The sequence below is a fragment of the Podarcis vaucheri genome, assembly GCF_965113315.1.
Source record: "Podarcis vaucheri genome assembly, chromosome: 6".
Lineage (NCBI taxonomy): Eukaryota > Metazoa > Chordata > Lepidosauria > Squamata > Lacertidae > Podarcis > Podarcis vaucheri.
In genome coordinates, this window is record NC_138764.1 from 66,639,478 (window position 1) to 66,666,015 (window position 26,538).

General features: G+C 41.0%; 1 protein-coding gene across 7 annotated transcripts in view; it reads left to right on the forward strand.

The window, feature by feature from the left end:
* Positions 1–26,538, forward strand: part of SRGAP2 (SLIT-ROBO Rho GTPase activating protein 2) — a gene marked incomplete at its 3' end in the record, with an annotated part of 205,565 nt that overhangs the window by 4,334 nt on the left and 174,693 nt on the right. The window lies entirely within an intron of this gene.

Sequence of the window (26,538 nt, forward strand, 5' to 3'; positions counted from 1 at the left end):
GGCATGAGAGAGTGATTTCGAGTTTGTGGAAAATTAACTGGCTTCTAATTGTGAACTACATGTGCTCAAGGGCTTTTCTGCTCTCATTTAAGTAATTGCAGAGCTATTGTGGATTCGTGGCCTCTTGATATGATATGATCTGAGAGAGATCACTGTCTTCACCATGTTTTAACATACAAAAAGCAAGACTCTCTCTTTTTTTAAAAGGTTCTGCTGCTTGGACTAAATATGGCTTTTTAATAAAAGTGTTCTGGGATTCCTGGGTTGGAGGCAGTAGCCAGTGAAAGCATTTTTGTCTTCCACTTCTCCACCCCCCCCCATGGTAATGTAATCTTTTGCTTGGCCAAGCTAGCAACCAAGGTTTTAGGAATTCCAATAGCCAACAGGAGGCATTGATTCAGAAAAGCATGGTATCCATCCAGCAATAAATTGCTGTCTGGGCTGGAAGAGTAGGTGGTCTTAAAAATGCAGTTTTCCAAATATATGTAGAGACTTGGATTTCCTTTGTTTCAGGATACAGCAGGGAGGGTTCCCTCTTCCAGCTTGTTGAAACAATGCAAAAGGCATTTGTTCTGTTCTTAGTGACTCAACCTACTGCTTGTATTGTAGCTTCCATTCTACATGGTGGTCTGTATTTAGGGAAAGGATTTCAGGTATGCAGAAAAAAAGAAAAGTCTGCTTATTTTAGCAGTCTATTTGCAGTTGTAGTGTTAAATAGAGCCTGGCATTTGGATAGGAACTCTGATTAAAAAGTATTGTTACTTTTTCTTTTTTAAGAAAACCACTGCTGTTTCAGCATGGTTTAAAGTGAAGCTCTGTCCCCTGCTGCTAAAATATTTAAAATTCTTATTAAAAATTTTGATTTTGAACATGGGACTAAATCATGCACATTAAACCTTTCCATGTATGCAATCCTCTAACACTGAATGAATATTGCCAATGGGGGAAATGTTATTGGTGGGTGGTAGGATGCTGGAGGGGAAAAATAACACCTGGCCCAGTCATTGCAACTGCTGGACAGCCTCTCTCTCTTTTGAGTCTACAGGACACTGACCATGTGCTTTCCTTATTTCTTGAGCTCTGTTGGAAATTATGGGCAAGACCATTTTTAATAGTGAACACAACTTGAGAAACAGGATTTCTTTTCAGCAGAGTCTGAGAGCACTGCCAAGTTTTACAACAAATACTTAAATGGTGGTGGTTTATATTGTAAACCGCCCTGTGATCCTCTGATGAAGGGCGGTATAGAAATCTAATAAATAGTAGTAGTAGTAGTAATAAAAATAATAACATGCATGGAATAGTCTGATGAGAGATGCTGTTCTATGGAAAACAGACTGGTAGCTCCTCTTAGCATGGCTCTAGCAATTTCAAGGAATTACCTGGACCCTGAGTAGCCACTTCTAAAATGCCATCCTATGCAAGGCAAGAGGAGAGAGCAGTCCGATTGTGTTCTCTGCCTGTTTCAAACATACACAGACTTCTCCTTCCCTTTTTCTTTTTGCTAGAGTTTGGGCAAATGGGCTGGTTCCCCAGGAAGAATACTGAATCGCTACTTTCCTATGATAGTTTGTTTCCTCCACCTGCAATTCTTCACTTTTCTTATACCGTAGTTCTATACTTTGATGCATCAATTTATAGTGGTACCTTAGTCCATTCTTAAACCAAAGCATTATTAAACCAAGGTGTCCTTTCCCATAGCAGCTGGGGACTCAATTTACAAATGGAACACACTCAACAGGAAGCGGAACATGTTCTGCTTCCAAGGCAAAGTTCACAAACCAAAACAACTACTTGTGGGTTTGCAGCGTTCTTAATCCAAGTTGTTCATAAACTAAGCTGTTCTTAAACCAAAGTACTTGAACTAATCCATGGTCATTTAGAAACCTATACCCCTTCTTTTAGGATTAGATTTCTTAGACAACATGCCATTCAGGTGCAGCATTTTTCTTGAGATTGCTTCCCTATTAGAATATTGTGATTGCTAATACAGTGGTACCTTGGGTTGCATACGCTTCAGGTAACAGACTCCGCTAACCCAGAAATAGTACCTCGGGTTAAGAACTTTGCTTCAGGATGAGAACAGAAATTGTGCTCCGGCGGCGCGGCGGCGCGGCGGCAGTGGGATGCCCCATTAGCTAAAGTGGTGCTTCAGGTTAAGAACAGTTTCAGGTTAAGAACGGACCTCCGGAACAAATTAAGCATGTAACCAGAGATACCACTGTATCAAACAATCCAAATTTTCTAGTATCTCGTGAAGTGTGTGTGTGTGTGTGTGTGTGTGTGTAAAACACAGGAGTCTGGCAGACATTTCTTGAAAGGAAAGAGTCATAGAACTAAGTAGACAAGTGAGAGGAGGGATCATGTTCTTGCTGGCTTCCTTCCAGGAAACTGAGAGCTGTCATAGTTTAAGCTTCTTTGAACATCTTCCAATGAGTGGCTACTTCTTATGAGGGCAAAGTACTCTGCTTATGCTCATGAATGCTCTTCGTAGTATTACCTGATTGGCAACTCAGTCACCAGACCAAATTTTAAGGTTCTAGGGCACCTTGATTTTTGCTTCTCTGTCTGGCGGTAAGGAGCTTTTTATCATATGGTTGAACTGAAAAAATCAGAAGTGGTTTGTTTGGGTTCTTTTGTCATTGCGGAAAAACATGTTGCAATTAAAGTATACATGTGAAGTTTATTGTGATGGTTAATTAGTGGAGGAAAACCACTGTTTTTAGTGATGTGTGAATATTTCACATTAATACCTTGCGTTAGTGAGCTATCAAGATATCAGACTCTGCGAATGAAACCTCAAGTTCTAGTAGTTTTTTTGAAACTACCTTACTAAAACCTAAACATAAATCCTCTATCAGTTGGAATGCATGGTAGCTAACCACTTACTTGCACAATTGATATTACTGAAAGTCAGAGGTTTCTATCTGCTGGTTAGCTGTAAACTTAGGGAGTATAAGAGGTGTGAGCTATGTACTTTACAACAGATGTTGTATGAGAAACTCCAAGCTTTCTCTGTTACATTGATGATCATGAATATTTTTGCAACTGTTGAAGTCTAAACCCATCTATGGCTTGTTAACCCATCTATCACTGTAATTCTGGGTTCTCCTGTGTCATGGCAGACTGTGATTAAAAATACATGGTGTATTCGATGATGGAATATGTTGAATAGCTGAAATGGGAGCCAGGAAGGAGAATGTTGTCTTTCTTTGAAGACAAAGAGTTCCGCAAAGCTAGAAGGGAGAGAACCATCACTTCCATATGGAACCCTCAATAATGCGAGTTCCTTGTTCTGTCTGAATGCAACCACAGATCCATCTGTTCAGCACTTAATTCCTTTTCTTCAGTGTTTCCTTGCTTGATAATTTTTGTTTTTATGTGATCTTTCACATGAAATAAAATCCACTTTTAGAAAACTAGTAGAAGTTTATCGCTCTTTCCTGATTTAATTGCTCCCAGAAAAAAAACAACAATTTGTAACCCTGTGAACCCAGGAAAAAAAACAATGTTTTGCACGTTAATATTCTCATGGTTTTTATGGATCATGCCTCTGCTGTTCACATTATGAAATTTTGGGTGGTATTCTGGCACACAGCTCTTTCCACTATTTTCTTGGGGGAACAGAAGCGCACATGCGCATAAAGGGTGGTGACATATCCTATATCCGTTGTTGTGTCAAAACATGCCCACTGGTATGAATGAAACTGAGCACGGCATGGCGCTATATCAATCAAAAAGCTACAGTTCCCTCACACAACAGGTAAGGCAGCATAAAAGGAATGTTAGAAACTGGGACAGAAGTGCTAGCATTATAACTAGGACAATTAACTCAATAATCACCATGTGTAAATGAATGAACCCTGTATTTGTTATACCACCAAGGTATGCGTGATGGTATGATTTCCATGAATGGTTGTAGCTGGTGCTTCTTGGACTGTCTTAAGAGTCAAGGGTGTAGCCAGGATTTTTGTTGGGGGGGCAGAACCTCAGTTAGCTATATATTTATTTTGAGTTTTATTGATTTGGGGGGGACAGCTGCCCCTCCCTGCCCCCCTTGTCTATGCCCATGTTAAGTGTACCACTATTATTTGTGGCTTAATTGTGTTAATGGAAGGTGGCGCTGTGGTCTAAACCCACTGAGCCTCTTGGGCTTGCTGATCAGAAGGTCGGCAGTTCGAATCTGCACGAAGGAGTGAGCTCCTGTTGCTCTGTCCCAGCTTCTGTTAACCTGGCAGTTTGAAAGCATACTGGTGCAAGTAGAAAAATAGGTACCGCTGCGGTGGGAAGGTAAACGGCATTTCTGTGCGCTCTTGCTTCCGTCATGGTGTTCCGTTGCACCAGAAGCGGTTTAGTCATGCTGGCTACATGACCCCGAAAGCTGTCTGTGGACAAACGCCAGCTCCCTCGGCCTGAAGTGAGATGAACACTGCACCCCATAGTTGCCTTTGACTGGACTTAACTGTCCAGGGGTCCTTTACCTTTTTACCTAATGACATCTAGATACACTGGGATTAAGGACAAAGAACCAGGATGCTACACTTTCTTTCCCACCTCACATTCTGATGAATTGTTACATTTAATTCATTTCCTTAAAGGTGGAGTAAATTCTTGAATGTTGGCATGTTTTTACTGCAGGGATAATTTACCTTCTGCGGGGGTGGGGGGCTGGAAGAAAGCCTCCAGCAAACCTAAGCAATTTAGTGAAGTTCCTATGAAAGCTCAAACTAGTCTATACAATGGGGAGGAAAATGGTCTACAGGATAAACTTGGTCATCCATTCAGTCTGCTTGACGCTTCTTCAAACATTTATAAGTGAGGCTTAGTGCAGCAGAAATTCAGTTATTGTTACAAATATTCACTTTTCAACCATAGTTAGAAGGGTTTAAGAAACTGTAGTTTGGGCTAATGATGTTGAGCATTAATACATACATACACACATAATTTTATTTGTATGCTGGCCTTCCACATTTCAGATCATGCTCAAGGAGGCTTACAACATGAAAAAGTACACTATTGCAACATTACCATAGTGGTCACAAACAATAAATAAAACATCAAAACACACACAACCAAACTGAACAATTTCCACATAAATCACAAGATCTAAAAGAAAGATACAAAAAACCAATGGCAACAAACCCCCATCAACAAAAGCCCCCAGCCCTGATGTAGATATACAGTAATTCATTGCTACCAGCTGCCTGATAAAACATACTTGATGATGGTAGGATATAGAATGGGGTCTGGGGAACACTGTGCTCATAGATGGTGCACAAACATTTTTCTTGGAAGAGCCAATAATAGCACAAGCATCAAGAAGTTTAAGGAAATGGCTTAATAATTACCGTATTTTTCGCTCTATAACACGCACCCGACCATAACACGCACGTAGTTTTTAGAGGAGGAAAATCCGTAGGCATGCTACCCGTAGGCATTCCCTCCATTACACGCAGAAACATTTCCCCTTACTTTCTAGGAGGAAAAAAGTGAGTGTTATGGTGCAAAAAATACGGTAAATTCAACCAGACGCCCAAAGCTTTAAGCAGACATGTGTGAAAAGAGGACTTATTGAATAGAAATTAAGCATAAAGCTTACTCTTGAAACTTTCTATATTTTTTAAAAAAATCAATTCCAGATGTTCAACTTTGAAACAACACATAACAGTTTGCTTTTATACTTCATAAAAGAAAACATGCTTAATTTCTGGATTTCACTTCAGTGTGGAAATATATATACAAAACTCATGTAATTAGACATTAATTTAACACCAGTACTATGCTAAAGCTAATTAATGGTTGCTTTTGTTAGTTATTTGAAACATGATAACCAAAGCAACTGACTTTGCAAGTAGTATCTCTGAAGGCAATAGGATTTCCCCCATGCATGTTATTTTCGGACTGCTGTAGAAGTTTTGTTCAAGTTTCACTTCTTAGGATTCTTACAGATAAAGAGATAAGTTACTGGCAACTTTGTGCATTAGTAGCACAGACAATCTGCGGTTAGAAATCTCATTTATTTTCAAAAGGAAATCCCACACCCCTGAAGGGTTGAGCTTAGTAATGCCACTTCTCAAAATTAGAGTGTTGTGTGTTTTGTCACTTTTCATAATCGCTTGCGGGCTTGAAATTTGGCATCTGAAACTAGTTTTATGGGAGTGAATAATTCTTTGTATGAGATGTAGAAATGTAATGCAGGGTGGGTGCAAAGTACAAGATTCTTTAAGAAGCGAATGTAAAATGATCTTGTGTTTACAAGAATTATAATTGTTTGGGAGTGAAATCTGGAATCATGATGTTGCAACACTAGTATGTAGTCTGTGGTATGTCTAGATAACAAGAGAGGGAGAGCTTGGTTAGAAATTGCCACTAGGTAAAATGAGCTGACAACTTGTCATTTCTTATGCAGTGCTAGAAGGCAAAAGCAAATATATATGTAAATGTGAAACTGAGGGGGAGCAGACTTCCCTAAAGTGGTTACAATGAGGGCTATTATATGATCTGGTACATGGCTGCTTTGTATGCTGCTACGCATTCCTTCAGGAACACTATGGATGGGTCACGCTTCTGAGATGATAGTTACTCAGCTTTGTGGAGAACATGGCCTGTGGCAGGAGGGCATCATACTGGGGAAATTAGAAACAATCCCTTAGAAGGGATCCATCTCCCCTGAAAGGTGTGATTATATAGACCGTACTTCTCTGAGTGGACGATGGTGTTCTCATAATGGAATGCAACCTTTTGGAATACAGAGTGATGGGCATGTAGACTTAATGGAAACTTGCCTGCCTGGTGTGAAGGTAGGATGATGGCATTAGTGGTGCTAAGTTTCCACATCCATGACATGTTGAGGAAATAGCCTTGGAAACTTAGTTAGGTAAGATGTTGAACCCTACAGTCTCCAAGGTATCATATTTACAGATATGCTACCTGGTCCACCTGCAGTGCAAGCTAGACAGGAGAGTTGCAGGGCCTCAGTGATCAGAGTCAGATGTCATATTCCCAGTCCAACAAACAAAGGTTGGTCTGGAATATGAAGAAACAATGGCATCTAGCCTTTCTCCTTACAGTTTCTTGTGGTGTGTGAACCAGGAAAGTTAAGTGTTCCTAACAAACAAAAGAGTGCAAATCACTTGTCACTAATGCCCCATTTGTGACATGTGTTCTAATTTTCTTCAGATGCCACTAAGGTGCTTCTACTCTTGATTTGTAGTACTTAACTGGGATCTGAACAATTTATTTTATAACTATAAAAAAATGGAACTTAGAAAAGAGAGCCTATTGACTTGAACCAACTTGCATTTCACTGTAGAAATTGCAAGAAAGTCTTTAACTGAATAAGTAGGTTTAACTTTTTTCTAAGAAAGGATTTTGATCTTTAGAAAAAGAGCATTGAAAACTTTGATGAAATTTAGTAAATGGTATTAATTTTAAGATTCTTTTTATATTAGAGGATTCCACTGCCTTATTTATTCAAAAGTGGTATTTTCCTATCTCTGTTTGGGCATGTATTTTCATGCAAATTATAATCACAGGAACCTAACAATTTACAGATGCCTGAGCTTATGATTAAATAGTAGCAATTCTTACCTAAAAAATAGAGTTGATATGGTAGAACAAGATATACTATTTTTTCTGAAACCATTTTATCTTTAACCTTCTGAATAAATATAACCTTATTGATGGTACGATCATGAATCTCTCAACAGTTTGTCCAGTAGCATACGAATCAATGCCCTTTTTGGTCAAAGCATTAAAGCTTGATAAATCAAAATATTGCTGTAGTGTTGGCACATTTTTGTAATGAGGAATGAAAATGCCAGTGCTTGCATTGTCAGGGGCAATTAACAAACTTGTGTGCCCTAGCATTTCTCCTTGCACCCCGGACCTCAAAATTTTGCCTCTTAAAGTAGGGTTCTGATGTTAGGTATTGTTTACTGATAGCTTCTAAGGCAGGGGTTTTCCATTGTTTAATTGCTTAGGTTCACAGTGGGATTCTTTTTCTTTGTATGCTCCTTCAAGGTTTACCTCCAAATAGTACTATCTTCCTTTTCAGCAATGCATGCAAATTCAGAATGGCTGTAGGATCTCAACACAAGCATCATCTATACATGTGCCCCTTCGCTTCAGAGTGTGCCTCATCCTGTGGGCTTTTTATCAGTTCTTGTTTACAGTATGTTTACAGTAAGGGGATTATATGGCAGGGGTCAGTCCATACGTCCCACTTCATATGCACAGGCTGCCACGTCATCTGCCATGATACAAACTATGTGCTATAACAGCTATATTTTTGTACAATTGTACTGTCTTGTTGAAAAATGTGTCTCCCTTCGTCTTATGTTGTACGTTCCAGTGCAATCATGAGACAAATAGGCTTTCCATTCCTAGGTTTGTAGTTTGAAAGCTGAAGATGATTCTAAGGGTGAGTTCCAAAACAATGTGCTTGGTGCTGAAGAAGCCACAAAGCAAGTGGCAATTGCTGGCTACCTTATCCTTTTGAAGTTCTGAAGACTTCATCTTTGGGCACAGAAGTGTCTGCAGCATTCTTTTATTTAAACTTCTTTCATAACTTTGACACACATGCAGTCAATGCATGTAGGAGGAAGGTAATGGGATCATGTTGCTGACACCTCCCCTGGTAATGCTTTCTCCGGTTGACAAAAACCCAGTATGTAGAGACAAAGATCTAAAAGAAGGCACCTATTGATATAGATGCACAGATCTTCCACACTCAAGGCTCCCACTTGAGAACATAAGAAGAGCCTACTGGATCAGCCTTCAAACCTATCCAGTTCAGCATCTTGTTCTCACAGTTGCCAGCCAGGTGCCCTTAGGAAGACCGAAAGCAGGACCTGAGTGCACCAGTACTATTCCCCACCTGTAGTTTTCAGCACTGAGCTATCAGCTATGAGCTCAAAGGTCTTGCTCCTGGTCAGTCAGCACCAGTTGGCTGGTCAGACATCACTCTATGAGGTATATGTGGAATTAGGATACTTTGTCCATATATGCATCACCTCACATTTGATTACATTGGGTTGTATTTGTCCTCTCAATTGCTATCTTGTGCCACTGTGCTTTCAGTGGCTAGTTTCTACCACCTCCATTTAAATTTTTGTATTTATTTCCAATCTTCATTCAGGTAGGGGAGAAGGGAGATTGGTTCCCTCATAAGCTCCTATCAACTTCCTCCTGCTGCCCGCCATCAGTTTAAAAGTTGTTCTGCCACCCTTTTAAATTTTAAGCAGCAACTACAGTGGTACCTCAGATTACATACGCTTCAGGCTACATACGCTTCAGGTTACAGACTCCGCTAACCCAGAAATATTACTTTGGGTTAAGAACTTTGCTTCAGGATGAGAACAGAAATCGTGCTCCGGCGGTGTGGCGGCAGCAGGAGGCCCCATTAGCTAAAGTGGTGCTTCAGGTTAAGAACAGTTTCAGGTTAAGAACAGACCTCCAGAAGGAATTAAGTTCTTAACCCAAGGTACCACCGTATCTGGTTGCATCCTGGTTCAAGTGAAGCCTTTCTCCACTGGCCTCCTCCCTCCCCCTTAGCTCATGAGTTATACATTATTACAGGATTTGGCTCCTAGCACACAGTGACCTTACAGTGCCCTTATTAGTCTGAGCTGCTTTAATTAAATAATTAGTCTGAGTTGCTTTATTAAAAAAAGGGGGGTGTTACTTGTCCTCTTGTTGCTTTGTTGTTTAACTTGCCTTGATGCTTTGTCAGCCGGGACTCCCTGTAGCTCATGGAGCAATATTGCGGAGTGTGCAGATGCAGCAGTATTCGGGATGGGGGCAATGTGCCATTGCACTCCGTATGCTACATTAGAATATTTGGAGAAAAAGGTATGAAAGGGGAATCATCCAGAAATCCAGCGTGTCTTCTAAAAATACAGCTATACATCCCCATCCCCATTCTTTTCTCTTCCCTTGTGTGTGGATAAAGTCCAAAGGTTTATCTAGTTAATTTATTCACCCTCATCTCAAGAATTCTCTGCAGTTATTTTGCTATTTGCCAACTTGGACATCAGCGGAGTTGACCCAAGCCTATCAGCCTGGTTGCCTGCGCAAATGGGGCTGTAAGGTTATTACTTAATATCTTCTGCAGCACAAGCTGTTTCAAATGCTTGCTGCCCATCTTGATAGAGAAGATAAAATTATATTACAGTGCCACCTGACCAATTTGCAGTGGGACTTTGTCCAGGTGGAGACAGATTTTTATGAAGGCTTTGAGGATGCTCTCATTTCTGTAGTCCAATAGTTTTGAAGTACCCTGTTATCCTTAAAAATAATCCCTGAAACGTAGCCCCCTCGCAAGTGGCAGGCTTTCTGTAATAAATGACAGTTTTTCAGCATTGTGGCCCTAACAACTACAAATCCTTGGTTGGCTTCTATGCTGTAAAGTTGTACTGCCTTTTAAAAGCATTTTGGGAAACCACATCTGCTATGATTTTCTCCTCTGAATCATTGATGCCTTAAGGGGGCTTGTCATCAAAAGATAAAAGAGGAAACTCGTTGGCTCTCATCTCCTAGAAACTGGGTGATCGACTCTTGGCGACTGAGTTGGTGTCATTTAATTTACCTCTCCATTTGAGATAGACTCAGTGATGTTATAGCAGTTAAACCAGGCCAGGTTCACTGTGTTACTATTGGTATATAAAGCCCTTAACGACTTGGGACCAGTTTACCCCCAAGGTCACCTTACCCCACATGTATGTACCCACCTGACCGCTTCAATTGGCACTACTCCCAGTTCCACATAATACCTATTCTGCATTTGTAAGAACTCTATTGTTTAGTGTAGCAGCACCTACACTTTGGAACTCCATGCCTATTGATATCAAGCAAGTGCTTTCACTATATTCCTTTTGGGGCCTGCTAAAATGTTTAGGCAAGCCTTCCCCGATGCTTGGAAAGTTAAGGTAATTTTAAGCTGCTGTAGTAATTTAACTTTTGTAGCTTTTAAAGTATGGTTGTGATTTTTTCCTTGGTTTTAATGTTTTTTTTTTTGTAAACTATTTTGAGGTATATATTTGTACAATCAAGCGGTGAACACATTTTAGAAAATAAAATAAATAATAAAAAGTGATGGTCTCCTAATCACGTCTTCCTCTTTTACAGCCCCCATCCTAAATTTTGATAGGAGCATGTTAGTTCTTCCAATGGGTATGTGTCAGTTCAGAGTGCTGCAAAGCAGTTGATCATGGGAAGCCTAGAAAGTTCCTAGAAAGTTAAAGGTGGCTTTGACTTTCAAATCTTGAAAAAAGAGGTGTGATATGGTAGAACTGGTGTCAACTGAATTGGAAGAGAAGTTAGTTGTATAGGCTGATTACCTAAGGCTAATCTTATCTGTTAAACCAGGGATGGGGAACATGTGGCTTCCCAGATCATAGAATTGTAGAGTTGGAAGGGACCCTGATATAAGTTAAGACTCCATCTCCTGTCAGCCTCAACCAGCACTGCAAATTGTCAGTGAAGTTGGGAGTTGTACTCTAAATACAGTCGTACTTTGGTTGACGAATGCCTTGCGACTCAAACATTTTGGCTCCCGAATGCCACAAACCAGGAAGTGAGTGTTCTGGTTTGCGAACGTTCTTTGGAACCCGAATATCCAATGTGGCTTCCGATTGGCTGCAGGAGCTTCCTGCAGCCAATCGGAAGCTGCACCTTGGTTGCCAAATGTTTTGGAAGTTGGACGGACTTCCAGAATGGATTCCGTTCAACTTCCGAGTTACCACTGTACATCTGGATGGCACCATGTTTCCCGTTCCTGTTTTAAACCAGTGTTTGTAGCTAGGCTAAAAACTGTCAACTTGAGTGAATAGGATCCAAGCACATACTGGCTGATAGAGGCTCTTTACATCTTATGTCACAAGATCTGGGGTGGGAGAAGGTTGCATAAGTCACATGACAGTTTTAATCCTGTGTTCATATTTAGTGATTAACTTTCTCCCTAGCTGTCATGCTTTAGTTGTCCTGCTGTTGTTTGCTATCAGAGACCTACAATGAAGCCATTATTAAAGGTCATGGTTTAACTGATTAGGAGTGGGTTGCCACCTTATTCAGTTGTAAAATCTTTCCTTATTTTTTCATTTCCCTCCAGGTCATGTGTTCAGCAGCCTCTCAGTAGTTACCTGGCTTGGGTGTTTATCCTTTGAAGTTAGATTCCTTGTGCTTTTCAGCAGATTTCTTCTGGCCTTCCTCTCCTCTTCCCTCCTGTGTTTAGCAAGTCCCTATTCCTCATGAACCACAAATGGTTTTGAAATGCAGACTTTAGCCCCTCCTTCATGTACATTTTTAACAAAATATTCATTTCCCCCCTCTCAATCGTAATTATTCTTAAGTTGGCAAAAAGGGGGCCTGTTTCCCCAATCAGCCTTCAAAGTCAGTGTGCTTCCTGTAATTTCCCCCGCCTTTTTGCTCTGCTTTTGTGCAATCAGCCTGCTATTATCCATGTAATGTCTCAATAGGGCTGACTCCAGAGGACTGCAGGAAGAAGCTATAATATGAACAAAAGACTTGGGTTTTTGTGCTTCTTTTAAAGTCAAATACTGTACATCTGGAGTGGGAGGGGAAAGGCTCTTTGACTGTATAAAGGAAAGGACAACTAAAGCATTACAAAGGCCACAGGATATAGGATGGATGTTTGGATGGAAACTTAACTCTGCTGCGAATGAAAAAGTGCACTCACTTTTCCCAGTGGGGTTGAATTTCGAAAGGGCATGAGTACTTGTTTTCATACCTTTCTCATAGTGTAAGCTCGGGCCTACTAGTAGGATGCTTCTAGTTGTGGAAGAAAGGCTAGGACTTTTGTCTTTGGCCTGGGCTAGTAGTACATGTTGTGTTCGTAATGACAGAACACTTGTAGTGGATGTGTTCCTGTATGTTAGATTTCCCAAAGTGGAGTGCCTGATTTTCTAGAGCTGGAGAGGCATTCATGTTGGACAGTTTGTGGTGAAGGCACAAGATGATATTATTGACATGCAATGATCAGTGACATTCAGGGGCTAGGAGCCCACCCGCCTGTCTCTGCATTCCCTGGGCTGTTCCCTTGCTGCTCTGGGTGGCTGGGTGAAAGGACAGGGGAACCCTGATACAGCTCCTTGCCAAGGGCACAAGGGAACCTAGCTAATTCCTTGGTGACATTAATGTCCCCATTAACTGTCAGCAGAGAGAGCCCGATTTTGAACATGCAAACTCCAGGTCAGAAGGTGCTTGAGCCAACTGGTGATGATTACAGCTCATTATAAAGCCCACTATATACCTGTGCAGGTGTGGTCTGTTCAGGATGGGGCAGTATTGTGGGAGCTTCAGTATGGTAGCATTCAGGGATTCTGCAACCCGTGACTTGCTCAATTTGAATCAACCCTATTCTGCTCAAGTGGATGACTTCATGGGTGAATATGTGCTAGGGAGGGCCTATTCAGCACGTGGCTGCTGTGGCTCTATTCTGATTGAATAATTGGTATGTGGCTAGGTATACATAGCAAGGAGCCTGCTGGATCAGGCCAAAAGCCCATCTAGTTTCGCATTTTGTTCTCACAGTGGCCAACCAGGTGCCTGCAAACAGGTCCTGAGCTCAACAGCACTCTCCCTGCTTGTCATTCCCAATATCTGGTATTCAGACACATACAGTATCTAATTCTGGAATGCGCATCATAGTGAGTAGTCACTGATAGACAAATTCATGGAGGATAACACTAATCCCCCCTTAAAGCCACTTAAGCTGATGCCATTTCCTATACCTTGTGGGAGAGAATTCCATAGTTTAACTATGCCCTATATCAGGCATGGCCAAACTTGGCCCTCCAGCTGTTTTGGGACCACAACTCCCATCCTTCCTAGGTAACAGGACCAGTGGTCAGGGATGATTGGAACTGTAGTCCCAATACAGCTGGAGGGCCAAGTTTGGTCATGCCTGACCTATATGAATAAGTACTTTATTTTGTCTGTCCCAAATCCTCCAATATTCAGCTTCATTGTCCCCAGATTCTAGTGTTATGAGAAACAGGGCAAAACTTTTCTCTATCCACTTTCTCCATCCATAATCTTACACACTTTTATTATGTTACCTCTTACGCACCTTTTCACTAAACTAAAAAGTCCCAAATGTAACCTTCTCTCATAGGGTAATTGCTCCAGTCCTTTGAACATTTGGGTTGCCTTTCCCCCCCTGAACTCTTTCCAGCTCTGAAATACCCTTTTTGAGGTGAGGCAACCAGAATTGTATACTGTATTCCAGGTGTGGTCATGCATAGATTTGTATAACAGCATTATATTGGGGAGTTTAATTTTCAGCCGTTTCCCTAATGATCCCTAGCATGGAGTTTGCCCTTTTCATAGTTGCAGGATTGAACTGTCTCCTACAACCCAAGATCTCATTTCTGGTCAGTCACCATCAATTCAACTCTTCTTGGTGTATATGTGAAGTTAAGACAATCATTCTGGTTGGTGTTTTGTTATCTGAAGCTGCCTTTTGAAGCATTTCAATTTATTTATAAATCAAGATGTATTTTGAGATCTTCAGGTTTTTTGGATCCTTTCCTGTTTTATGAAAGATGGTTCCTTAGCCTACACCAAAATAGCTTGGCTATAATACCGTATTTACTCGAATCTAATGCTCACCCTTTTTGGCCAAATTATGTTGCGAAAATTAAGATGTGCTTTAGATCCAGTGGCGCATTAGACTCAAGTAAATATGGTATTGCCTGGCTTCTCCCCCAGTTTAAAGTGAGCAGAGTATATTAACACCGCTGGGTGTGCATGTGGGCAAGTGACTGTAACATACTTTTGTGCTCTTCATAAAGTACAGCATTGTTTTGCATCTTAGTCCCACTCCTCCAGGATTACGTCAGTGAGCTTTGGGGTGTGCTCTAAATACAGATGTCCTTGATTACCCTGCATGATTGAGATAATATGGAGAGGTCTCAGTGCTGGTTACTCATATTCACATTATCCATCAGAGGGTGACTGCAGAATTGTGGTCCTGGATTACTATGAGGAAACATTCTCAAAAGTTTTGCATGTAAAGATGGATACACACATCTTATGTGTTCTTCAGACAGTTGAGGGAGGATGAAGCCTTTCACAGTATCTGTACATCTAAGCAGATTGACAGCAACTTTCCTGGGCTCTTGTTTTTCTCTATAGGTTTTTCAAGTAGAGATCTTGAACTGCAGGATGCTGGGGATTGAATCTTGGGACTGTTTGCATCCAGATTATAGGCTCTGTCACAATGTGTTTTAGGTTCTGTCCTCAGTAGGAGGCAGAACTAGTGATTGATCAGAATTGAGATTAAGTTCCAGTCTTTAGAAAACACTGGGCAAAGGATTTGCCCACCATGCCTAGTTAAAATGAAATTCAGAAATGCATCTGAACTATTTGCACTCTTACCAGTTTTACTTAGGGTTCTGTTATGCTAAAATGTATGCAATCCCCTTAGTAGTTCTTTCTGTCAAGTGGAAGTGGGAGGAAGAAGGATCTCTCCATTTTTAAAGTGAGTGTTTCCTAAGTGATCTTTCATTATGCAGAAGGTGTTCGCTATATAAAATAGAAAGAATCCACTAAGGGATGCTGCATCTGTCTGTAGGAAAAGTCAGCTGATCTTCTTAACTGTTTGGCATTTAACCAACTTGACCCATGTTGTTTCTTGTGAGAAGGTTAAATGGTGCTTTCAGAATGACTTGGACTCTTTGACAAGTGGTAAAAATAAATCCATCTCTGAATAGACAAAGGGCTTTCTGGTATATGAGGAAACTGCCTCCTCCTCTTTCTGTTGCTGCTGCTGCTGCTTCAGTGGTTCCTTTCTAAAAACAAGCAGATTGATTTATGTAAAGAAAGACAAGCATACAATTGCTTGTATCTTTAAAAAAAACCTGTCTTCAGTGTGCATTCTCAGTTTCTACAATAAAGGAGTAGTGTTGTGAGGAAGATAATTTATTAGTCTTCATATAAGAACAATTTCCCCCCTAAAAAACCCAATTCTTTAAAAGCACATTTTAACCATGGACTTTATTATTTGGGTGCTTCATACTCCAGTGCCACTAAATTCAACACCATAGCTGGGTCACTGTCATAGGAACACAGGAAGCTTATTTATACTAGGGCAGACTTCTTGTCTTGTATTTTATGCTTTGACTGGCAGCAGCTGTCCAGGGCCCACAAGTCAAGGTCTTTCACATTGCCCGCTACTTGATCCTTGATTGATGCCAGGGAATGAACCTCAGACCTTCTTCATGCCAAACAGGTGCTCTGTCAATGCACTACAGTCCCTCACTGACTCATGGCACATGTTGGGTATGGCAGCCTCCGTTTTGGCTTCTGTTTTCATTCTGCGTGTAGGGATTACTACGAAGTTATTCTTGCCTGTAGGTCCCGAAGCTAGCACTCTCTCAGACCTGTGGAAGTGAAATGTCTTTGAGGAGAAAACCTGAACAGTCTCAGAACTGCTTATGCAAGTATTTGAATGATGTATGGAGGATCACTGTATGCAGATACGAAGGAGCAATATATATTCATTACACAACATTTTAAAATGTATTCCTGTCCGAAATTATGCTCTGCATCCCACAGTGAAACTTTATGTATTGCATTATATCAGTTATGCAACTTCATTAATCACCCAGATAGCCTTTTACGTCAGAGGAAGTTCTGAAAAAACAGTTTCCTCTTTTTGTGCTGAGAATATGTTGTTTAAATTGTATTCTGTTCTGCTCATTCAGCTTTGAAGAAAAGATAAGTAAGCAATTTTTTCTTCCCAGGTTCTGATGAGTGGTTGAAGGATTTATGCAGCAATATCATATTCAAGTCTACAGTGGTACCTCGGTTTAAGAACAGCCCTGTTTACGAATGATTTGGTTTACAAACTCTGCAAAACTGGGAGTAGTGTCCCGGTTTGCAAACTTTACCTCAGTCTAAGAACGGAATTCGAACAGTGGAAGGGCACCGGCGGCGGGAGACCTCATTAGGGAAAGCGCGACTCAGTTTAAGAACGGTTTTGGTTTAAGAACGGACTTCTGGAATAGATCAAGTTCGTAAACTGAGGTACCACTGTATTTGGAAGTAAGCCCCATTGAGTTTAATGGGACTTACTCCCAGGTAAATATATGTAGAATTGCAGCTTGAATGTATCATTAAGCTTTATCATTAAGTCCTTTATTAAAAAGGGGACGCGGGTGGTGCTGCGGGTTAAACCACTGAGCCTCTTGGCCTTGCCGATCAGAAGGTTGGCGGTTTGAATTCCCGCAACGGGGTGAGCTCCCGTTGCTCGGTCTCTGCTCCTGCCAACCTAGCAATTCGAAAGCACGTCAAAGTGCAAGTAGATAAATAGGTACTGCTCTGGTGGGAAGGTAAATGGCGTTTCCGTGCGCTGCTCTGGTTTGCCAGAAGCGGCTTAGTCATGCTGGCCACATGACCCAGAAGCTGTCTGTGGACAAATGCCAGCTCCTACGGCCTATAGAGTGAGCTGAGTGCACAACCCCAGAGTCGTCCATGACTGGACCTAATGGTCAGGGGTCCCTTTACCTTTACCTTACTTTTTAAAAAATCCTAGTAACATACCGTATTTTTCGCTCTATAGGACGCACTTTTTCCCCTCCAAAAATGAAGGGGAAATGTGTGTGCGTCCTATGGAGCGAATGCAGGCTTTGCGGCGAGGCGCGTGTCATGCGAAGCCGGAGGAGGAACAGAAGGGACTGTGAAGGAGAGGCGCTGCGTGGAGAGAGAGAAGGCACAGCGCCCCTTCAGCGACGCGCCTGTCATGCGAAGCCGGAGGAGGAGCAGAAGGGTCTCCTTCTGTTCCTTCTCCAGCTTCGCTGAAGGGCACTGCGCCTTCTCCCTCTCTGCGCAGAGAAGGCGCAGCGCCCCTTCAGCGACGCGCCTGTCCTGGCTTCTGCTTTAGCCCTGCGCGGCCTCTTCGGGCAGGGGGAGCCTTCATCCCGCTGCCCTGAAGAGGCTTGGCGCGGTTATCCCAGAAGCCAGAACAGCCACACGGTATCCCAGAAGCCAGATCCCTCTTGCTGTTCTGGCTTCTGGGGTTCAGAATAAGTTTTTCTTGTTTTCTGCCTCCCAAAACTAGGTGCCCCCTATGGTCCGGTGCACCCTATGGAGCGAAAAATACGGTAGATACCCATGCAGTAAAAATTTCCTTAAGACTACCCTATCATGATCCAAGTGTAAAAGTTTGTCATTTAGGAATGATACCAAAGTTCAGGCCTGAATGAATGCCTCAGGTGTTGGAGCTCCATAGCTGAGGAACCATTACCAAGAATGCGCTTACTTGTATTACTTGCAGAGAGAGACTGCTTCTTTCTTTTTTTGCCTCCGTGTATCCTTTTCAAGCACCATTTTGAAAGTATAGCGGCTACAGGATGAGTATTCCCAGTTACCATTTCAGAATGGTACTTGGGGAAAAAGCCAAGGTCTTGGTCTTCATGTGTAGCACAGAGTATCGGTTGGATGCAGTTTTTAATATTCCTCTGCTTGTAATATTCCCTTCTAGTAAAACAAAACAGAAATCACTATTCCCTCAGACATGACAGGGAATCTCCCTTCTGTGCTATGCCTTCAGGAAGATCCCCCCCCCCCAAGTTAGGCACACATTTAGGTTACTTGTTAGGCAAAAAGTAGATGGGGACTCTTTATGTGAAGGACATTGAACATAATGCAGTGTGGATGGGCGACCTCTGCATTTGGTTGCACATCAGAATACAGGGCTATCTCGGGTTACAGACGCTTCAGGTTACAGACTCTGCTAACCCAGAAATAGTACCTCAGGTTAAGAACTTTGCTTCAGGATGAGAACAGAAATTGCGCAGCGTGGTGGCAGTGGGAGGCCCCATTAGCTAAAGTGGTACCTCAGGTTAAGAATGGTTTCAGGTTAAGAACGGACCTCTGGAATGAATTAAGTTCTTAACCCAAGGTACCACTGTAGAGTTGTTGTCCTTATGCATTGAGTGTTCAGTAATTTTCTTTCGTGTGGTTTTCATTGATTTTTCAAATATAAAGTGATTAAAAATACTGTTAGACAGTAACATAAAACAACAACAAAGCACCTTACTTCAAGTTTTAAGGAGCATGGGGAATAAGAAAAGGGGGAAAATTGTATCATTAAATCAATGCAGAAATATACGGAGGAGTTTTGGCATTATGTTCTTATTGTAAACACACAGTGTGATGAATCATGGGAACAGAGTGGTGGTGTTCTGCTTTATTTGTAGAAGTTATAAAATCACACCAAACAACAACAAAAAGTTTCTCCTCTAGTTATCTTCAATTTGTGTAAATCACCCCCCCACCCCCAACATAATGCTATCTGTCACACTTCGATATACCAGTAATCCGGATATTTGGTGTGGTATTTGAATACCCAAGCACAAGCCCATTCAGATTGAATTGAAATAAGAAAGTGCATGTGAAAGTTGGGTAAACTGCTGTGAGAGGAGCATCAATTACATAAAATCCCTTGAATAAATTATATCTTGTTCAAACTTGGTTTGTGATCAAACATTTAAGTTAATTCAGATGTTTGTTTTTCTGTTAGCAGGTTTTCTCCCCAGGGCATGCTGGTACTAGCAAGTTGGTTATCTGACACCACAGGTTGGACTGAGCTCTCATTTCTCTTAAACCAGGACCAATAGCAAAACAAGTTTAGGATAGGTTTGCCAGTAATTCACACAGATGTCTCTGTGAATCTGGTTGTATGTGTTTAACTAATAATAAAACTTTTATTCCCCGTGCCAGTAGTATGCAAATTTTTAAAAAAACTTTCCTGTATAAATGTTCCTTTTGCACCTGTGAGAACAAAGCTATGAAGACAATCCCCCTCAAAGGTTTAGAAAAGATAAAAGCTTAAGTGAATTTTAATACCAGCAAAAGATGAGTGGGTGAAAGCCCTAGATATCAAATGTGTGACTTAAATTTTTTTAGCTGCAGTCTGCCAAGAAAATATATCTGCTAAGACTATAAAATCTGTGACATGTTCACTTTATAGGCTCTCCCCCAACTGCATTGAATAGATTAGACTTTTATCAATTCAAAGGGAATCTGAAGCAAGAGAAATTTAGTTTTCTTTTATCGTGTCCACACACCCAACAAATAACCTTCAGCTTTAATAAAACACTTCAGCATTTCAAATGGTGGATTTGTAAGAAGAATACAATGGGGAGAGGAGAAGCTGTTCCAAGTATTTGTTTATGGAGGTGGTTCTATGTGTAGGGAGCAGTAAGACGAAATGGGTGCAGGAGACCTTGGGTTGGGTGAGGGTTGTGGAGATGGAGGAGCAGAAGTTGCAGGATGGGCATAGAAGCCGGGTTTATGGTTATGCAATGGAAAGATTGGAACGGGATTCATCTAACACACACCATCAGCAGAAGCTCTGCGCAAGGAATTCCAATTGTCCCCTCACATCCCCAAAATTGGCTTGGTAGGGTCTGGGAGAACTCCAAGAGCAGCAGGAGGAGCGGGAGAATTGTTCCCTCTGGCAATCCACATTAGTGCAGGTGGAACATCTATAACAGCAAAGCACTTAATTCCACCTAAGGAGTTTTTTGCTGGGCTCAGACGTGGATAATAAAAGTGGAAGGCCAGAGAAAAGAAGGTTTCAGTAGTGGAGGCGAAGATGATCAGAGCGTGAAACGGAGTTCTAGCTGAAGGGACCAAGATGAATGGGCAGAGTTTGGGCATATTGTGGGGTGGGAGGCAAGCATCACACGTTGGCAATTGGTCAACTGACTTGAAGACTGACTATTGAACAGGCAGGTGGAGGTGTATACTGGACCTAGCAGGGGAGGTCTAGGTGCACAGATGCAGCAGGATGCCATTGGCATGTAGGTAATACTCTGTGTTGTCCAAAAAACTCCTCACAAAACAATAAATAATGGGGTGAAGAGATCAGGTGTCACGTTGCCTGGAAATGATGTTTACCTTGGTCTTGTTATAGAGGTGTGGACTTGTTTGTGCAGCTTTTCACTTGAACTGGGGAAAGACGTTTTGTCAAATTCAAACTCCTTCCTGAAAGCGGAATAGGCAAGACATGTCAACAAGAGCAAACTACTTGAGAGTTTATATTGTGTCCTTTTTATTTAAAGTGCTCTTTATTTGTTGGAGTGCACTTGTTAAACCAGACTTGAAGGCTTGCTTTAGATGCTAATGTGGACATAAGGGTTATTGCTGTCAGAACAAGCAGAAGAGGGGGTTCAATAGGAAGTCTTGATTCCTTGCCTTCTTGCTAAGGGATATTTCTGGGAACATTTATTCTGTGCTCCCTTTCCCCTCTCTTCATTTTACTGGTGCAAGTTTGCATTGGTAGAAAGCTGATCAGCCAGAGGGACTTTGATTTTGTGCCCATTCTTGACAAATGCAGGTTATAAGAGGCTTTGTTTGCAAGCAGCCGCTGCAACCTTATACTACTAATCTATGATGAAACACTCATGCACTCTCCTTTCCTTTCCTTGTTCAAAGAAGAGAAGTGATCCAAAGGCAATTTACACATAACTCTGAGAAGTGATGGATTGGGGTAGGAGGTGAGAGCCATAAGTAATAAGTAATTATTGGGTTTGGTGCTTAGTTACTTTACAGACCTTCATTTTCTATGTACTGTATCATAGTTTTGTTTGCGACTACATAACTCTTACTAAGATGTAATCAAACAGGGCAGAGGTTTTAAACCTCAGGACAGAACTAGCATTTAGATGGTTAACAAAATCCAGATACCTAGATTTATGCCTGTAATTTGAGCTCTATATAAAATACAAAATGATAGTTGCTGGCTTGGGTCCATCAACTCAGCAACTGAACACTCCTTTCCCCCCTTTTTTCCTAACCCTCAACTGAATGTTGTTCCTATTGTAAGCCCTCTGACATACTGACCACACTAAAGGACAGTGGTGTTGCAGGCCTGTAGAAGTACTGATAGGACTCCTACTTTTGATCACACAGTATTATGCTTATTGGCTGGAAAGAACCCTTCTTTAATTACTTGGGATGTTTCTTTGTTGTGTACATACAGCTCAAGATAAGTTAACTCAGCTTTTTCTTTGAGTTGCTTTCAGAAATTGGCCTTCTCCAATTTACCCCCCCCCAAAAAAAAAAAATGCTTGCATAAAGGCAGAACATTTTAAAGTGGGAACTCTGGAGCCAGCCCTAGATACATTCAGCTAGGCTCTTTTATTACTTTATGGTCTGCATTTCAGCAGGAATACTTAAAAAAATTGTTACAAGTCTCACCTCAGTGAGACTCTTCCTGCCAAATCTCTGCCAGATACACTTGGATAGAAAACCAATCTGGAGGTATCCGGGGTAGCTTAACCTTTATAAACCCCAAATACCACTGGCAGTTGGTATCTCTCTCTCTTTTTAAGGCAGAATAGCTATAGCTGCTCTGGAGAACTTTCATTCAGTGTTCAGAATTTTTGTACTTGAAAATTTCATCCACCTTGAAATAATCCCCACATTTGGCATCTCTGTGAAAAAGACTCATGCCCATGAAATGGTGGGGAAACTGCCCTGTTGTCAAGGTCAAGGGAGCTTTGTGGGTGGTGCTTACAGCTAAGGAAGAATTAAGAAAGGAGATCCAGTTGTTCAAGCTTGTGTATGTTACCAGTGACACCTTCTAGCTTTTTAGTGTTCCTGGATATCTACTCATTATTATGTCAGAATTTCTAGATGTAGTACATTGAAGATCAAAAGTATGGAAACATGCTTGTTGTTTTAGAGGTACTGCCATTTTTTTGTTGGGTGGATTCACCTCAACTTCAGAAATCAAAAATGCAACGTTCTGATTTTTTGCTTTGTCAGTACTGTTCCCAGAAGCCACGTCTCATTGATTGAGACCCAGTCCTTGCCAGAGCCTTCTGCAGAAGCCCAGACTGGGCCAATGCACAAATCTGAGTTACTGACTTTTACTGCACAGTCTTGTTTATGTTTACTCAGAAGTCCTCCTTGCGAAGTTCAGTAGGACTTACTCCCTCGTAAGTGTGCAGAGCTGTAGCCTTAATTGTATGTAGATGGATTTCCTCCATGAATTGGAATTTTCTTGGTACAGAGTATGCCCAGCCCTGAAGATGTGATGAGCGTTTCAAAGGTGTTGCAGAGCTGCAGCATGTCCAACCAGTTTTACTGTGCTGGTTGCTTTTCAAAGAGTTCCTGACATGTTTGAGTGGCTTAAAATAAACTGCTTCTGTGCAGATTTCTTCTTCTTGTTTTTTTAAGCATTTCAAAAGCAGCAGTGACAACCTATCTTGGGAGATAAGTCTCCAAATAAAATCATTGCCATAGTACCATTTGCATTTGATTTATTGTATAGAATACTTTAGTGATTTTTTTGGCTTTGTATTTGACATTACATGCCACTCCACTTGGCAACTGTGATTTGGATTGTAACTTCACATTTTTACATGTAAAATGTTTTATGATGGAAAGAAGAAACAGAGAAATGGTGGGGGGTATCTCCTCACTGTGCTTAGTTATAAACCTGGTAGGGGAGCCAGCTAAGAAGGATCATGCAAATTTCAACATTAATTTACAGCCTTCAGTGTAGACCAGTAAACCCAAAGCTAAGTGGCTTGTAAACTCCTTAATTGCTGTTGTTTTTAGCAAAAAGGTGAATGTGCCATTGTTTGTGTATACTGAATCATTGTCAGATCTTATATATTGATAGAATTATCCCCTGTGAGGTCAGAGGTCCAAGTGAATTTGGTTTAGGTAAAAGGTGACTGAAGAGCTGGTATTGACTTTTTCCTTTCAATAAAAACTATATATAATTTTATTGCAAGCAGGTTTTCTTCAACAGCCTGTTCATAAGACTCACTGCAGGCCATGTCAGGACAGCAATAATACCAGAGACTTGGAGAATACCTTTAATATTGTATCATAGATAGTATCACACCCAGACTGTATTGTATTGTGTTGTGTTTTGTTGTATTTATTGTCTTTACAAGAGATAATATGATTGAAAGGTAGCTGAAAGCTTTGAAAGTTTTTTTAATGCCCCTCTATCACCGAGCTATGGCCATTCCCCATTAACTTGACCGTGGGCAGGCTAACCGAATCCTTCCTAATACTTATTCAACTGATAATGTAACTCCATAATAGCATGTAATTTTCAAAGGAAATTTTAGATGTATCCACATCTGCTCTATTTTTAAATGCTTAGCTGATCTGTATATTTTCCATTTCCCCATGATGGTGATATTTAGAATTGCATCTCTTTAACTGAAAAGTTCTGGTTTCGGTGGCAGCCAACACACCCCAAGTTAGACCATATTTTCCATGCTAGATCATGATTACAGCCATACAGACTTCTAGATTTGACTTATAGCACTTTTTTGTATTAACCATGACTAATTTGTGGTATCTTCTGGTTTTTTTCTATTTAAAGAATACATTGTACTCATGAGCCAAGTTGACGTTTTATTTTTCATGGCGATGTATTTATGCTTTTGAATTTTAATTCTTTTTATCACAGTATCTTAAACGTTGGATCTAAAACAATGCAACTGCGCTGTGTCTGTGCATCGTTAAGTAGGTTATGGCCTATGAAAAATCATACCACAATAAATCAACCATATGTCAGGAGTGCTCTGATGGTGTTTCCTGCTTGGCAGGGGGTTGGACTCGATGGCCCTTGTGGTCTCTTCCAACTCTATGATTCTATGATTCTATGATTCTATGATTCTATGAAATCACTTTGTCTCTACGCACAATGACACGTTTTGCCTATTTCAGAATTGGCAGAATCTTTCTGAAATCTGGCAATTTCAGAGCTACAGTAATTTAGGCTAGCTTTCTGTGTAGAAACAGATGCTGAAAGACAAACTTGCTGGTCTCGCACTTTAAATAGCCCTCAGATGGCAATGCGGATAGTGAGAAAACACAATACTGTGGAGACTGCTTGATTATGTTGGCTTTGCAGTTCTATTATTAGATCACAATAACGGGAACGGAATGCTGTAGCTACTGCATTGCACACTAGAACGATCGAATGGATATGATGCGTTTTTAATTCTGATATTTAGAAGCCTTACAGGCTCCTTCTTTGTGCTACCAGTTGTTTGGAATCTAGTCTTGTTTTTCTTCAGTAAAGGTCAGAAAGGTCCTTAACAGCCCAGAGCTGCAAAATGGCCATTGTTCTAGAGGAGCCTTAAATTCTCGCCTTGTTAAAATAGTGATGTGTTTAAAATATCAGCCCTCTTCAGATGTTTGTTTCTCTGCATTAGGGTGGGGAACCCTTTTGACCCAACAGAAGTTTGCCTTGGGAAACTTTCTGATGCCTGAGCGACTTTTTTGTGTGTATGTGTGTCTAATAAACAAGGCTAAAAATGTTGAAAACGCCAAACTTGCCTAATATTGCGCTTGCAATGGGCACCCATCCATTGTTGCTTATGAACTTACGAAATGCAAAATTTTCCACAGAAAAAACAAAGGGTTTGAAAAAGAAAGTCTACCTGCCTCGCTGACTAAGGATGGAAAACGCTTAACGTAACGAAAATAGCTAGCTGAAATACCTGATTCTGTTTGTCATGGTTTTCTGCTGCCTGTTCGTCCACATTTTTATACTTTGTCCTCTGATGAGGGCTGGATGGGTGGTGCATATGGCTAGATTACAGGTTCCCAGAGTTAAAAATAGGAAAGTGATGTGGAAGTCAAGGAAGACTAAATCCTCTTCATGTCCTGTTAAAATGGCCAGACTGATTTATCATGGCTTAGGGGTCAAGTGCCTCCTACTGCTTAAATGGTTCTTAGCCCTCCAGGTCTGCTTTGTAGCAGCCGGACAATGAGGGCAAATGATTGAGTTCAATTGTTTCAATCTGACTGCACACAAAGCAGGGGAGTCCTGCATTGCTTTGGGGAAGAAAACAGTCCCCATTTAGATGCTGCTGTCATTGGTTGTTGTTGTTGTTTTTGGTTCAAATCAAACTAGAAGGTTCAAAGCTGAAAGTAGAGTAGCATCTTGGCTGTTGGCCATGCTAACGCTGTGGTTACAGCAAGAGAGAGCTGTTCTCCCACAAGCTTTTTAAATAGTCTTTTGCAAAAATCAAACCCATGTACCAAGGAAACTGCTGCACAGCATAAACTCTATTGCTGCCTGTTCCAGAAAGCTGCTCGATCACTGTGTAATACTGAAAATTGATATCTAAATAAGCTTTAAACGAAATAAAACCAGTTTAAAACCAAAGAGTTAATATAGAACATCTTAAGTTATTTGCCAAATACCCAGATATCTTCTGGATAGTTTTCCCAACAGACATGCTTCCTAGTCTGCCAGAATATTTACTGTTATACCATGTGTTACTTGGGTGGTTAAAACTTTGCTTCTCTGTTTCTAACCTGACTTTATCTACCTCTCTCATAGTTTATTGGCTTTTTCTTGGATTGCATCTGTCCAAGTCTGAACACACATTATGTCCAGGACACTTCAGCACTTCTTGTCAAGATTTTTTATACTAAGACTTAAAACACAAGCTCTGTTCATATTGGACTGATTCACACACAATGGCAAACATAATTTGGCTGTTCACATCTGAGCCTTGGGTT